Source organism: Physeter macrocephalus, chromosome 16, assembly GCF_002837175.3.
Source record: "Physeter macrocephalus isolate SW-GA chromosome 16, ASM283717v5, whole genome shotgun sequence".
NCBI lineage: Eukaryota > Metazoa > Chordata > Mammalia > Artiodactyla > Physeteridae > Physeter > Physeter macrocephalus.
In genome coordinates, this window is record NC_041229.1 from 56,688,229 (window position 1) to 56,704,893 (window position 16,665).

At 50.7% G+C, this 16,665-nt stretch overlaps 1 long non-coding RNA gene across 1 annotated transcript; it reads left to right on the forward strand.

Annotated features, from left to right (window-relative positions):
* The first annotated feature begins 1,337 nt into the window (after nt 1-1,337).
* Nucleotides 1,338-13,812, forward strand: LOC129391382 (uncharacterized). The gene is made up of 4 exons (XR_008615396.1): nt 1,338-1,476; nt 4,784-4,969; nt 10,402-10,514; nt 13,707-13,812. It is a non-coding gene; the product is annotated as an uncharacterized lncRNA (long non-coding RNA).
* Nucleotides 13,813-16,665: the final 2,853 nt, after the last annotated feature.

Below are 16,665 nucleotides of genomic sequence, written 5' to 3' on the forward strand. Positions count from 1 at the left end.
GGAGAATCTAGAGATGGGGCAAGCAGGTCTTGGGGACAGAATTTGATCCCTTGAAAAAAGCCATGCCTGAAATTCTCATATCCTTGGATTTTTTGGTGACATGGGTCAAGACTTTTTTTTTTTTTAATTTTTGCTTAAGCCAATTTTTGGGCAATGCGTCTGTTATATGGCAATGGGATTGTGCTTATAAATAATATCCTTACAGTACTCTCCCATTTACAAAGAACTTTTATATCCATGATTCTATGTAATAATCATGCTAAGCTCATAACATAAAGATTTTGCACCCTATTTTATAGATAAGAAAACTGAGCCTGATTTGATTTGATTTGTTCATGGTTGCACATTATTTACATGCCAGGGACAGATTTCCTAAGATGAAAACTTATGCTTTTTCTCCCCTTCTCAGAAGGTGAAGAGTCAGAAAAAGTGGAATTTGAGCTGGCCCTTGAAGAATGGGTAAGATCCCAATAGAAGAAGTTGGGAAGGATATTTTAGGGGGAAAATAACACATGAGAAAAATCCTGGAGGTGGAAGGGGCAGGTGTGGTGGAGAGTGACGGGCGACCTAGGGCCCACTAAGGACAGGTGCAGAGGTTGAGGCCGGGCACCGCGGGTGGAATTAGGCCCCTGATGTCTGAGAAGATGGGGTTTGGAAGAGGCAGGAGGGTCTGTCTTGACTCCCCTAGGTCACACACTGTGGAGTGATGCCACTTTGCTCAGGTTCCAGAGGTCACCCCGCTGTTTCAGATCTGGGATAGGGCTCTGCTATCATCCTACCTCAAAGTTGACAGCCCTGGGCTTGCATTTTGGCCCTTCTGCTTCTAAAATATGTGACATTGGGCAACTCACTTCACCTTCCTGAACTTTGGTGTCCCATCTGCAAGTTACAGAGTGCGATGAGGATTCGCAATAATGAGAGTAAAGCACGAAGCTTGCCACAGAGTAGGTACCCTAAGGATGGTAGCTATTATTATTATTATCCTCAACATCATCACTAATATTGTTACTCCATGTCTGAACCCATTCCTCCTTCCATTCTTTCTCCCCGTGCAGACAACAGACCCGCAGACTGATTCCTCTCCCTGGTGCCTTTTGGGCCTAGATTTCTGTTTCCCTACAGCTTTGGGTTTGTCTGATTCTTACCCTGTGTAAGGAAATATTCAGTCCTTTGACTCAGGGACATTGTAACTCTTACCACAATTGTGATTCATTACTTATCCTTTTGTGTTTGTCTCTCCTGTTCCGCTTGTTCCTCACAGGGTGGGCCTGTGTCTGCCTTGGTCAGCGTCTTGCTTAGTGTCTGTTGTATAAAAGAGCTCCCTAAATATTTGCTGAAAGAGGGACTGAATGAATGACCGCTGATTGAACTCTCAGAGTGAACAGACAGCAGTACTCGGGGTCATGGGCAAGGCCCCCAGACTCCGAGTTCCCCGGAAGGAACCACCGACCACTCGTCAAGGGATGGCAGAGTGAGGTGAGCTTCTCCTGGCAGCTCTCTGAAGTAGGTAGGATTTATCCCCATTTTAGAGTTGAATAAACTGAGGTTTACAGAGGCTTGCTCAAGATCAGCCTTCCTGTAAGTGGGGGGCTGAGCTTGACCCAAGATCTGTGACTGGGGCCTGTCTCTCAAAGCCCATCTAATGCTAATTTCAGTGCCCAAAAATCTGCATGTTTATTTTCATCCAAACGTTTTATTTATTTCACTGATGATTTTTGTTTGCAATAGAGCTTTTTGTTCTCCAAAATGATATTGGGCAAACCTAGAAAAAGGGGCAGTCAGTCCTGAAGCATTTTCCAGAGCCAACCCTGGAAAATGGAGGACGATACGGGGTGCCAGCCCCTGCTATTGTTCTCAGAGACCCTAATGGCAGTCATTACACGAGCAAGCTGCTAACCTGTGAGCAAATGCGTCAACTTAACGAACAATCAAGTGATTCCCGATCCGTGTGGGATATTAGCCGAGCGCTGGATATTGGCCAGCTGAGTTGCACAACACTCTCCCTGGAGGGGAGTTGCTGGATGGGAGGGATTTTCCAGCTCGTGACTTGGATGAACCCAGAGCTATTTCCCTATTGAGGAGCCCCAGCCTGAGAGGCACCAGCAGCCTCGGCTGAGGATGGCTGGGACAGAGTGGGGAGTGGGCCGGCCCAGTCTGTCCAGGCCTGGCCTGCTGGTGTGGCTCTCAGAAGTCTTAGTGGGGTTTAGGCCTACACACCAGCCCCTTGGAAACCCAGCAGCTGGGGTTGGTAGGGGGCTGGTTTCCAGGGAAACAGGGCACCCTCTGCCCAGCAGGGAGAGGGGGGCGGAGGCTGAAGAGAGGCCAGAGCAGCAAGGGAGGAGACCCCGGCCCTTGGAGCTGAAGGGCCCGGGGTGGTGAAGGGGGGCCGTGTGGGAAGAGGGCAGGAAGGGGGATTTGGCACAGGCCCGCTGCTGCCTGGTCTCAATTTACTTGTGAGGAGCCTCCTAATAGCCGGGTGAGAGCCGTGCACGCTTTCCTGAGAGCCTGCTAAGTGTTTATGGAATGATTTGTGAGGAGAAATTTCTTTGGAAGCAGCTTGGGGAAGGTATGTTATTAAGAGCTTTCTCTCCAAGTTCCCCTTGGCCAGCTTCCCCCCGGGCCCCTGGGGTCTGGGCAGCCCATGGTCACAGCAGCTGTTTGCTATTTTGCAGGCCACGGGGCTGGGGGAAGACAGAGAAGTGGGGCAATTTCCTTCTCCCCCAGGTGGCGTCATGCAGCAGAGGAGAGCTGGGCCAGAGCCGGGAGCCCGGCTCCGAGGGAGGCACCCGCACCTCAGGAAGGTGTGGGGTCTGTCACAGGGGCCAAGGAGGAGGAAGGCCACAGGCCCAGAGGCAGCCGGGACGCTGTGGATGACAGGGACTGAGACGCGGCCGTTAGCCACCGATAACACGGAGGTCGCTGGGGAGGGACATAGACAAGCCAAAAAGATGGGGAGGGGCCAATGACCCAGTGAGGTGTTTGCCTTCCCCACTGACTGGGGGCGGGGCGTGAGGTGTCCCTGGCATTAGGACTGTCTGGCTTCTCTTGATTTCCACATGGTCAGTGGACATCAGGGCTGGCCCAGAGTGGTGGGCCCTCACCCAGCTACCCAGCCCTGTCAGAGAAGGGCACAGTGAGGGCACTGGGCCAACCCTGGAAGTTAACGTCACTGTGACTCTTGGTCTGGGAAGCCCAGGACTACCTCCTAACTATCCCATCAGCGGAAATCCACCCAATCTGGTCTCCATAGAACAGCCTCCTTACCTCAGGGGTTGGCAGCCAACTACACAGGTCCACTAGGAAAGACCAGTGACTGGTTATTTCTGATTCTGTGAGGCCCCTGCCAGGGCATGTGGGCCCATCATGAGCTTTATCCCAGCTGATCTGCACAGCAGCCCTGAGGTGGCAGAAGGGGAAATCAGACTTTTTACCTCCCTAATTTATAGTGGAAAAAAACTGAAGCCCAGAGACTGTGATCACTCTGCTGAGGTCACACAGTGAGTACCTGCCCAGGTAGGGTTCATACTCAGATGTTAAGATCAAAGCTGGTGCTCTTGCCTGTAAACTACACCCACCAAAGACACTCACCTCTGTCATCTCGTTTGGCACACCTGCACTGTCATTTTCTGTGATGTCTCTGTGTGTGTCTGTCTCCTTGCTTACCTGGAAGATCCCTGAGGTTAGGGGTCAGGTTGGCTTCATCCTGGATCCTTATGTCTCAGTACCAGGCCTGGCACCGAGGAGATGGATGGATGGATGGATGGATGGATGGATAAACTCTAGTCACAATTTGGAAGATAGTATATGATCAAATTAACAAAGCTAGTGTGGTAGGGGTCTTGGAGAGTGGCCTGCTGGGGTGAAGGGGTATGTGTTTGGGACACTGCATCTCGACAGATGCCAAGTACGAAACCAAGGGACTGTACTGGAAATCTGTGGAGTGATTTTTCGATGTCACAGTGATTGGGGATCTCCACTGACATTTTGCGAATGAGGACATTGGAAAGTCTTGTGGGACATTTGTGTGAATGAAAATCCTGTTTGTAATCACCTGTGCCTCAAACCTACCTCTATTCTGTGTATAAGCCCAAAGTATTTTTTACATGATTCTAATACACCCTGAATTTTCCAGAAATACAATTACCTTGTAAATTGAGGGAAGACTGTCCTTTGTTCAAAACATTGTTAAGACTGGTTCACCATTCACCATTTCGGAAAAATTACATCACTGATGGCAGTACTTCTCATGATGTTTGAGTGATCTGGCATGTCTGTAGGCACGGCAGTTTCAATCACAGTGAGCCCACAGTTAGATCCTTCTGTTATGTCTTCTTAGAGTAGCCAGCCCTGGGCACGAAAATTAGTGAAATATGTATTTTTATTATAAATTACTTTCCATTTATTTCATTTCACTTTTATTCAGTGGTGTGCTGGAGCCAAGTCACATGAGAGCAGATGGGGTGTGTGTTTCTTTCTAACTCTGCATTCAGTGGCATCATGCTGGTAGTCTGAAATCAGCCATTGTGGAAGTATTCACACCATGGAAATTGGCAAAAGATACAGGCCTACCTTGGAGATGTCCAGACCACCACAATAAAGCAAATATCGCAATAAAGCAAGTCACACGAATCTTTTGGTTTCCCGGTGCCTATAAAAGTTATGTTTACACTGTACTGTAGTCTGTTAAGTGTGCAATAGCACGATGTCTACAAAAACAATGTACGTACCTTAATTAAAAATACTTTTATTGCTAAAAAATGCTAAACATCATCTGAACCTTCAGGGAGTCATAATCTTTTTGCTGGTGGAGGATTTGAAATATCGCGAGAATTACCAAAATGTGACGCAGAGACGTGAAGTGAGCAAATGCTGCTGGAAAAATGGCGCCGATGGATTTGCTGCACGCAGGGTTGCCACAAACCTTCAATTTGTAAAAAAACGCAATATTTGTGAAGCGCAATAAAACAAGGTATGCCCGTATAAATCATTTTATTTTTTTCCTTCAGAGATTTGATTGTTAAACATTTATCAGCCCACCACTGGTTACACTGGCTTTTTCACTGTGTGTGGAGGCAGACTATGTTATCAATGAAGACCGTTTCATGATACTATTTCAACATAATAAAGGGGACATTGGGCCCCATGAGATGGAGACCGACAGACGGAGGGAAATGGGTCTGTGGATGGTTGTCAGTAAGGACCTCCTGCCCACGGCAAGTGAAAAGCAGGCTCCTGAAGAAGCCAGGGAGCTTTGAATACTTGTGAGGAGGACTTGAGGGGTGTCAGACAACCATAGAAGGTTCTTCTTTCCCCACCCGCTCCAGGGAGGCAGGAGCCAGACCATAGGCAGCCTCTGCTTCCTCCCTCTGAAGAATTCAGCAATTTGGCATGACAGACGCTGGGGCTGCTGTGTTGTGCTGGGCTATTTTGTTCATTGCAGTTTTGACAGAACTGGTCGGAAAAGGAGAGGCCAGGTGACCTTGACAGTGACCAGCCCTTGACTTGCCTTCCTGGGGGTTTGGACCCTTCATGAAGTCCCCCCTGGGGTTGGCCGTAACCATCCCCCATCCTGTTGCGCTCCAGCCCACTACTCAGGGCTCCACATTTAATGGTAACAATGCCCAGCTTGTGAGCTCCTACTGTACGCCAAAGCCCTGTGCTAAGTGCTTCTCACGCATGACTTCCTGGTATTCTGCCCTCTCCACCTCCCATGAGAGGTCACTGTTTTTCCCCCATTTTTCAGATAAGAAGACCAGCTCAGAGAGGGGACAGGACTTGCCCAAGGTCACCCAGCCAGCAGTTGGTGGAGCCAGGACCACAAGCCGTGCTGACTCCCAGCCAGGCTCTTAACCCCACACTCAAACTTTCAAAGGGAAGATGGTATCTGTTCAGCTCCTCCCTTTGATGAGGTCCAATGTGTAGGTCAGAGCTGGAAGGGACCAGAGAACTGACCTAATCCTATGATTCTCAACACTTCATAAATCCACCCTCCACCCTGACATATACCAGCTTCTCAAAGAACCTGCTCCCACCGTGAGAGAAGCAGAGGCTCTCTTTTTCTAGAAGGGATGTTTCTGCTGGTCTGTTTATCGTGTAGGTAGGGTCGGGCTGAATAATGGTGATTTCAGCGGTGTCCCTGAGAGCCAATGTTATTGCTATGGCTTTAAAACACAAACAGAAAAAGAATCTATTAGTCACAGGGGAGTGTAATAAGCCTGTTGAGTAATCAGCCTGCCAACCATGGTACCTGCAAACCGCAAGGATGATAAATGAAATACCACAGCCAAATTCTTGGACCCTTGAGGGTGGGTGTGCGGTCTGTGAGCAGGGAGGTCACAGGCCTCATTCTGGAAACTCTGCTTCCTACTAGTGGGCTGAGGACCCCCTGCTCAATTTCAACTTTCCATTTCATAGGTGGGGAAACCAAGGCCTTGAAAGGAGAAATGGTTTTTCACTCAAGATCACCGTCAAATTCAAGACAGAGTCAGGGCTGGCAGACAGTTCTCGCTGGCTGTCCACAGTCTGGGAGGACAGCAAGTGCTTGTGAGCATGGCTGAGGTCACGTGGGGTGTTCTGTGTCCCTCTCTGACCTGCTTTTCTCCTCCCTCTGACATGCCCTGGCTGACTTCAGAACCCTTTCTCCTCCCCTTTGCAGATAAGGCTGCCAAGGCTTCCAGAGGGACTTGGGGACAGGGTGTGGCTTCCAGAAAGTCCAGACTTGGGGACGAGCTGGAGAGAGACCAGGATTCGTGTCTCCTTTCCCCTTCCCCAGGCCTGTCCACTTGCAGCTATGTGGGTGGATCCAGCCACTCTGGGATTTGCCAGATGGGCAGAAACACCAAAGGTTTTCCCCAAATCCAATCAGAAAGGGCCTTCTTAGAAGAAGTAAAGACTGGGAAGGAAGTGGCCAGAGCTTTGACTTCTGAGCACTCTAGATACTAGCCACCAGAGTGAGCCAGTCATTTCCCTCGTCCAGACCTCTGTTTTCCTCTTCTGTAAAATGGGGAGAGGGAAGGATGCTCATCCAGTCAATGAAACTTTACTGAGCGCCCATCATCAAAGTTCGCACTTAACCACGTTCCAGGTGCTGAGCTAATTGCTGTCCATGCCTTCTTGCATTTCAATCTCACGACCACCTTCAAGCTAGGTTTTATATTTCCTATGTTAATGACAAGGTAACTGGGGCTCAGAGAGTTTTAACAGCTTGTTCTGGATCCCATAACAGATCCAGGACCCATACCCAGGGACCCATGGAAGGAGCCTGTGCCACATTCTGAAGGTACTTTAAGCTGGAGTATGGTGTCAGCTGGCGCGGGAATCTTATATCCAATCGTGGAGATACCAAGTCAGTCCTTAGAGGATACTGCTTCACACTGGGCACAGAACCCGGTCCTGGGGCCCAGCCACTCTGAGTTTGAGAGGAGGGCATCTGACATCACGACATCACTGGTAGGCTGCTAGGGGCCCATCAGTGGAGCTGGAGAGACACAGGGCTCTTTCAGTGCCCATCCCCTCTGGCTGGCTCCCAGAGTAGCAAGTATGGATGCTGTGAGGGAGCTGAGTTCTAAGAATGACACCAGGTACAAGGTGAGCCACCAGGAAATGAACCAGGTATTTTACAGACATATGCTGATTTGATCCCCCAACAGTCCTGTGAAATAGGAATTATTAGCCTCATATTATGAATGAAGAGACTGAGATCCAGAGAGGTGAAGTGACCAGTTCAAAGTTACCCTGGCCTATGATTTTGACCAGGATCTGTCTGCCCACAGCCCATGGTTTTTCACTGTCTAGCTCCAGTCTATATTTGTTGCAAGATGCTGCACAAGTCACTACACTTCCCTGCATCAAGGGTTCCATGAGATGAGAAAATTCATTCTTGCCCTTGTTAAAAAGTGTTGGAAGATTTCAGTGAGATCGTGGGTGGAGATGTGCTTTGAAGTTCTGCACATGACTGACATTTTGCTATTATGTGATTTCAGGGGCATTGGTGACTCTGTAACCTAAAAGTATCATCTCCTCTGGCCTATCCAGGTCTAAAATTCTACCCTGAGAGCTGCTTCCCCAGGGTCTGACTTTGTCCCCAGTAAGTCCTCTGGAAGAGCAGGTTGACTGGGACAGGATTACCCACTATCAGACGCTAGGGCCTTTACAACATTGCTATATGGTCGGGTCAAGTTTAGTGGTCTCCAGGAAGGCAGATGGTCTGGGACAGATGAGCAGTTCCTTCAGACCTGGGTGAAGTCCTGTCTTATAAGCTCAGCCCCATCTTCTTGCAGGCAAGAACACCACTTCCCATGGAGAACAGACCTGGCCAAACGATTCTGTGGCCACAACTGCTTTGGGCCCCAGCAGGTCTGGTGACCCAGGTCTGGGAGTCAGAGAGGTGGGCTCTGGGAGGCCCAGCTGTGTGGCATCTAGACAGACACGAATCATCTGCAGAAGACTGAGGCCCCATTGGGTGGCCAGAAGCTGCCCAGAGAGGCTATGACCAGTACAGAGATCAGAAGCCAATGCGGACCAACCCAGAATGGACAGACAGAGTCAGGTTAGAAGCAGGATATGGTGGCAGGATATCACAGTCATTACCTGCAGGATTTTAATTTTTAGAGGTGATTGAGTTTCTGAGGCAATGTCATCTCCAGCAGTGAGCTTCTGGGCCAGGGCAATGTCATCTGGGATGTGGGACTGGGGTATCCTTTCCAAGTGGGGACCTGCTAGCTGATGTGGGCCTCAACATTGCCATGTTTGGTTGAAACCATGACTTATTTGGAGGGCTTGGGCCTCTAGATTATAAATCAATGAACACTCCCAGACTGATAGCAAGAAGACCACAGTCACCAGAATGGTGTACAGCTGCACCTGACAGGTTGTTGTTTTTAGTGGAAGTTTAGGTTCACAGGAGTCCCATATCAGATGAGTAGCTGCCAGGCCTGTGGGACAATCTATGGTTAAAGGGTCCCAGGGGAGTATGCACCCTTGGTTTGGCTTCCAGCTGGGATGGGGACAAGATTGAAAATTTATAAAGATAGATTAAGGCCTGGGGCAAGACAAAGACTCATTTAGGAGTTTATTTGCTGAATTGGAATTTTAAAAGAATTTGTCTGAGGAGGCCATTATGCCTCTCAGTTAAACTAGCTATCTGGGACCTTTCAGGGATGTGAAAGTTCTCTTAAATGTCTCTTCCAAGGGCCCAGAATTGTGTATTTTGAGAAGTGGAAACGTGTATCTTGGTTATTACCAGTAAGTCTGTAACTTGGAAAGGAATAAGGAGAGGCCTGACACAAGGTCTTGTATTGAGATCTGTGTGATTTTGATTTATATTGTGAGTTTCTGAGAGGCAAGAGATTCCCAGAGTTCTCTATCTTGAAGTGGACAATTTTTAGATAATGGCCCAAGAGTTTATAATAAATGTGAAGATGGGACCATTTGTTGGCCAGAGTATCCAGTGCTAAGACCACTGGCTGCCTGAAGTTTGGCCAAGTGTATTGTCTCTTGGGTTCTATCCCTTATTAAGGACATTCAGGCTAAGGGGTGGAAAACAGCGGAACTCCACTGGGCTCTGTCACATACGCTGGCTGACAGCGCCATTCTCCCATTGCTGGCCGCTCGATTCATCCCAAAGTTCTTCCTAGGTAGCCAAGGGGTCTGGGGTAACCTCCTCCAGCACCATGACATCTGGCAAGGGACTGAGGACATGTAAAGCCACCCCTTACTGCAGGTGGAATATGCCAGAAAACCCAGGTTTGACTCCATCCTGTCCTAAGGAGGCTTTGGTAGCTGTGCTGAGCTTGCAGGGTGGTTTCCACAACCCAAAGCGTAATGGGCAGCTGGGTGTGGAGAGCCACAGGCTCAGAGTCTGTGAGATCCTCTATTGCCAGGAGAACTGGATGGGGGAAAGAACCTGGCAACATGGGTGAGACCATAAGGGGCTGACGCACTGGGTGACTGTGAGCCATTCTGCTCTCTGGTCCTCACCTCCTAACTGAAGGTACAGTTAAGTTTGGACCCCATGATCTTAGGCCCCTTAGCTGTGACATTCTCAGGGTGCCCAGTGACCGCATTCCACCCACAAAAAATGTCCTGATTCCCTACTGCCCTCAGAGTGGAGTCCAAGGTTATTATGGCAGTCAAGGCCCTGCATGGACTGACCCCTGGTGACTCTACAACCCCAGCTCTCACTACTTCCTGCCTTCTCCTTTTAGGCTCCAGCCACATGGAACCAGATGCCACTCCCCAGACTCTTGGGCACCCTTCCCTTACTGATCTACTGTCTTCGACTCCTGATGCAGATATTATCTCCTCTTGGAAGCCCTCCCTGACTGCCTTCGCACCCACTGCTCCTGTTCTCATATGTTCTTGTCTGCTTATCTGTCCCTGCTCTTGGCTCTCCACTCCCAGCTTGGTGCATGAGGACCAGAGAAGAGTGACACAGGATTCTGGTGTCCAGCACAGCGCCACACACAACTCAGACCCTCACTGAAGGGGATGGAGCACTGGCCACCTCCAGCCTGGTAGGTTGATGCTGCCTCTTCCTTCTCCCCCTGTCCCCCGCTTCTCCCCCCCTCTCTTTCCTCCCTTCCTCCTCCTTCCCCTCTGGCTCCATGGGCTGTCCTGCCCAGGGTGGGTGAACTCACAGTCTGATGTGGCTTGGCCAAGCTTTCCTTTGAATGCAATGAAAACCAAACAGCACATTGCTCATCGTTGTTAGAAAAGTCCATAGGATGGAAAAGCTGCCTCTTTACCCACCCTGGTACCACCAGCTGGATTTTCCTATTCCTCAGAGCCTAAGCTTTCAGGGGAACATAGAATTGCAGGATCTTAGAATCACAGGATAATGGAAGCTTAGACTAATGTAATGCTAGAATTCAAGAACTGTTGAATCAGAAAGCCACACTAATGATATCTTAGTATTATATTACATTAAAGCCAGAGATTCCTTTTACCACATGCAGTCTTTGCATATGGAATCCTAGAATCCCCATCAAGGTGCTGCCAAAAACGTCAGGTTGGACACAAGAGTCCACTGCCTGTGGTATCCACGTGCCACGGACCAAATGTTTGCGTCCCCTCAAAGTTCATGTATTGAAGCCCTAATCCCCAGGGTGATGGTTTTTGGAGGTGGGGCCTTTGGGAGGTGATGAGGTGATGAGGGTGGAGCCTTCCCGATGGGATTAGTGCCCTTACAAGAAGAGACACCAAGAAGAGAGATGATTTCTGTCCAGTATGCGAGGACACAGGAAGTAGCTGTCCATCTGCAAACCAGGAAGAGCACCCTCACCAGACACCAAGTCCGCCAGTGTCTTGATCTTGAACTTCCCAGCCTCCAGAGCTGTGAGAAATAAATGTTTGTGGTTTAAGACACCATGAAAACTCTCCGTACAGGGTCACACAGCAGTAGAAGCAGGGAAGGCTGTGGCCCTCGCAGCTGGGGCTCCTGCCCTACACAAGACCCTGAAGTCTCAGTGTTGGGAGGAAGGCTCTGGTGACAGGCAGACCTGAGTCTGACCCCAACTCTGATGATGCCATAACATGCGATTCTGGACAAGGCACTCAGCCTTTCTGACCTCCAGTTTCATGGCAGCAAGGGCATAATAATTTTAGGTGAACAGTCAACTGGTGGGTAGCTTGTGGCTTATCATGTTCTAGGCTTTCTCTGAATGTGAGGCATTCAGGGGCTTGAACAGTGCAGGGCTCTCTGAGCAGCTCTGGTGACCTGACATGATGCAGAGGTAAGGGCAGGAAAACCAGGTGCCCGGGGACAAAGCTGGGCTGAGGCCACGAGCCACACTGAGGACGTTGATCTCAGGCCCGCCAGGGAAGAGGACAGATAAGACCTCTGGTTAAGCCTTTCTTGGGTCTCCATCCCTACCCTGCACACCCTCCCTGACAAAAAATCTGGGACATTCGTGTAATTGCCTGATCCTCTGTTTCCTCATCTGTGGAGCACAGGCAGTAACACACTTGGTGGAGTGCCCAGCCCGTCCCCCTGCCAACTCCCTTTCTGAGTGTGCCTTTCCTCTCTGAGGCTCAGTTTACTCATCTAGGACTTAGACCTCTGGCCTGCAGTTTCGTTGAGAGCAGGACTAAAATGCATTCACTTTTTAACCAAAGCATAGTGTGGGCCGAAGGCATCCATACTCATTAAAGGCAAAGAATAGTAATTGACTGGGCCTTGGAAGGGACTGTACTGGTCACCTGGTCATCTGTCACATGCGCCTTCTCAGAGGTATTCATGTGGTCATTTCAGCCGCCTCTCAGAGAGGTTGACTGTCTTCCTCTAGGTCACACAGTAAGGAATTGGTCCAGAGGTATCTCTACCCCACCTATTCTGTCTCCCTACGGCTCTTTTTCTTTTTCTGTTTTACTCCACCAGGTGGCATTTGGCTTCACAGCCTCTGACTTATTTACTATTGGGGGAGAGGGGGTTGAGGCTGGGAGGCCTCCTTTCAGGACATCAAAGTCAACTGAACCCATGCCCTTGGTGGGAGGTCTGGAGGAGCCAGCCCTGTCAGCATGTCGGGGAAGTCAAGCCCCCTCCAGAGGGGCAGGGATGGGGGTAGGGATTGGGGCCTGGGTTGAGATCAAGTTGCCCTGAATGGAAACGAACTCCAACCCCAAACCAAACCCAAATAGAGATTCCAGGAGGAACTGGGGGTCCCAAGCTGCCCCAGGCTAGGCTGGGACAGGGAGGGAGGGGTCAGACGGTAAACTCAGGGCTCCAGGCTCCCCCTCCCCTCCAGGGGGCTTGTGGTTCCCAGGCCTGTGCTGAAGAGCCCTCCCTTGGAGACCCAGGCAGATGGAATTTCTATCCGGTGAGCCAGCAGCCAGCCAGTGCAGGAGAGCAGCTCCAGGCCTGGGTTTTGTCTGCCTGGCAAACCTCCACAGAGGGTTTGCTGTCTCCCAGCAGCCGCCAGAGAATGAGGTGTGCGAGGGACCAGGCCAGCCCCAATCTTTCCAGAGTAGCAACATGAAGGCCATGGGCACATTAAACGGATGGTAGCTGGCCTTATTAAGGCCCTTAGCACCTCCTAGAGCACTGGTAATGCTCAGCTGGGGACTCTTGGCCAGCAGTCTGTGCTCACATTTGGACGTGCTTCTGGCTTCCAAGGGAAATAGTAGCTGAAGGTAAACCAGGCCCTAACACTCATGAGGGAGACAAGAAGCACCTCAGGCTAATCTTCAGCGGGGGGCAGGTCCTTTATTTAAAGTCTGTGGGACCCTGGTGTGGGAGGAAAGACATGGAGACAACTAGCAAATGCTGAGTGCCTATCATTTGTTAGACCCTGGGCCCGCCCCTTATTAAAATGCATCCTCGGGGTTGTCCCAACCACTACCCCGAGAGGTAAGGCTGATTAGCACCCCCATTTGGCAGATGAGAAAGTAGAGGCTCAGAGAGGTGATCAGATTGCCATGGGGTACAGTGGTGGATGGGGCAGGCTGGTGGGTGGGTGGTGTTCCCTATGCCAGGCAGCCAGGGCTTCTGCTCTCCGCTCTTTTCAGACGGAATGCTAGCCTGGCGAGGCCTCAGCTGTGGCTCCCGGGTCCTCATGGTAGAGCTTTGGAGTGTGTCTGTCGCTTTTTCTTTATCCTACTTTGTATTTCCTCTGTGCCTAGGTTGTTTTTAATGTGGCATGTATACTCCTTTTGTATCATTGTGAACTTTTCTCCTTTGAATTTGAATAATCTTTGGTTTTTGCTGGCAGGCAGGCACCGTCTGGGGTGAGCTGAGCCCATTGAGAACTCCTCTGAGGGTCACACTGAGGGTGGGGCCCTGGCAGCCATGTTTACTCACCTGGGATCCTGGCTCCTGACTGGGTGAGCATGAGCACGTGACCCAGGCTGGCCCAATCACATGTTCCCTTGCTGAACTGGGGGTTTGGTGTTCAGAGTCAGCTCTGGCCCTCAGTCAGTCTCCAGGTGTGGCCCATATTGAGGGACAGATGAAGGGAGGACTGCGGGGTGTCTGTCCTCCCCCATGAGTCCAGGAAAGCATCTGCAGAGAGAGGCAGTGATAAGAAGCACCCTGGCTCTGCCTCCTCAGCCCCTGGCTGCTTTTCTAGTTCTCACGGGACCAAGGCTGGCCCTCACTCCTGACAGGGGTTGCATGGGACAGGGTGTCCTTAGAGTGAATAACCCTTTTGGCCTAAGGGCACCTGAAAGTCTTCACAGAACAGCTGATTTATTGCAAGGTAAAACTGGGAGAACCACTTAATCCAACTAGACCTTGTCTCTGAGTTCAGGGCAGCAGCACCCACCCTCAGCTTTGTCCACAGTTCTGAGACCTCCTCTCTCCAGAGGGGCATTATCAGTCTTCCCCACAAATAATGCCCTCCTTTTTCTCTTGGTGCCACTGTCCCTTCAGGACCATGTATTCTACACATGCACACATGCACACACACACACCTGTCCCCATTGCCCTAAGCCCATCACTTTACCCTTCCACCCAGATGTACCCTCTTCACCTGATGCTCCCCACCCTTCCAGAGGGCTCCAAACTCAATACCACCTCCCACTCCCATCCTTATCTCCTATAACCCTTGAAATTCTTGGTCCAGAGCAGGGAACACCTGTGCAGCTGGGGTGATGGGAGAGCGTGGGTTGGGAGGCAGGAGGCTTGAGGTCCAGCCCCCCATCTGCTGTGGGCCCGCCCATGTGCGACCTTGGGGGAGGTCTTTGTCCTCTCTGGGACTCTGCCCTGGCACAGATAGAAGTCAAGTCTGGATGACTCTGCTTTTAAGGCTGCAGAGTGGAGGCCTAGAGTCTTCCAAAGAGTGGGCCCTAAATCCAGTATGACTGTTGTCCTTATAAGAAGAAGAGGAGACACAAACACAGGCACGGGGTAGAATGCCATGTGACAACAGGGGCAGAGATTGGAGTAATGCAGCTGCAAACCAGGGCATGCCAAGGCTTGCTGGCCACCACCAGATGCGAGAAAGAGGCGAGGAAGTCTTCTTCTCTAGAACCTGCAGAGAGAGCATGGGCCTGCCCAAACTTGGATTTGGACTTCTATCCTCCAGAACTGTGAGAGACTAAATTGCTCTTGTTTTAAGTCCCCCAGTTGTGGTGCTTGCTTATGGTGGTCCTAAGAAACACATATGGGGGGCCCTTCAGCTAACTCTGGACTTTACCCAGCTTTCCTCCCAGCCCGAGACGCCCTCTCCCACTGCTGCCTGCCTCCTTCTTTCTGTTTCAGCCACACCAAATAATTGTTCCCGTTTTCCCTTCCATGTCTTTTCTCATGCTGTGCCAGAAAACATATCTCTTCACCAGGCTCACTTCTACTCACGCTTTAAAAGCCTCTCTTGGGACAAAAAAAAAAAAAAGCCTCTCTTAGACAGTCATCTCTTCCAGGAATAATAGCAAACATTTATTGAACCTTACTGTGGGTCACGCACTATGCTAAGTGCTTTCTGTGAATTGTTTCATCCAGTCCTCACAACACCTCCGAGAGAGAGGTGTCCTCATCCCCATTTTACAGATGGGGGAAACCAAGCCCCAGGAAGGCCCCTATGAGCTTCCCACAGTCATAAGGGGCACAGGCCTGCGTGGCAGAAGCTGAGCTCTGCTGCTGCCCCGTGTCACTACCACCTCTGCCTGGGGAGCCCTCACCTTCCCCAGGAACATCTGCTCTTCCAGGCCTCCAGCTGCTCATGTTTCAGGATAACAAATTATGCTGTAACAAGAGGTGAAATCAAATGCTGACCAAATAGTTTTCCACAGTCATTTCATGCAAAATAATTCCAAGGCATCCGTCTTCCTCACCATGTGGGGTTAGAACACATGGAGCCGGGAAGGACAGAGGAGCCAGACCCTAGCCTGGCTCTCACAAATAAACAAGGCGTAGGCGACATCACGGCCAGCAGGAGGCTGCAGCGTAAATCAGGGCTTTTATGGGGCGAGTGGCCTGTCAGGGCCCAGACCCCCTGCCTGGCCTCTGAGAGAGAATGCCAGTGGACGCCCTTGTGATCGAGCCAGGACCACTCACTGATATGCCCACCCAGGGTCTCCTGCCAGGTCCTCAGCCCCACCTGGCAGCCCCCTCCCCCCGCCCCCAGGTTCACCAAGGGCCAGCTGCCAGCATGCACGCCCACCCACTGATTTTCTCACTCATTCATTCTGTACTTGTTCACTCTGTACGAGGCGTGTAGTAAGCAATCAGTAAAAAACTTCTTGAACGAATAAATTTTCTCACTTCTTTCCACCTTTTTTTCCCACCTGCCTCCCACTGACTCTGTAGCACTGAGGCCTCCAAGATGCAAAGCCCCTGGTACCCCCACTTGCCACAGAGCAGCACCTTCAGAGCAGTGTGTCGTGTGTCCTGGGGGTCCTTGGAGGCTGAAGTAGATGCCCCCTCAGAGGCCGTGCTTCTTTTCTTGGTGGGTGAGAAGTGAGAGAAAGTTCAGGGCTCAGTCTTGGTTACCCGGTTAAGCTCTTGATTGATAGGCTGAGAAGGCCCCAGGTGATGGTGGGTGTTAGGGCAGGAAAGGTGGCAGGGAGGTTGCCCAGGGGTGTCCACTGCACCTCTGTTGATTTTGGCTTCAGAGCCGAAGTTCACACAGTTCTCTGGTGCTGACCCGTGGGGTCTGATTAACATACAACACCCAGCCCCTCCTGCTCACACCTCTAGGCTTTTGCAGACACTGTTTCTTCTTTCTGGACCTG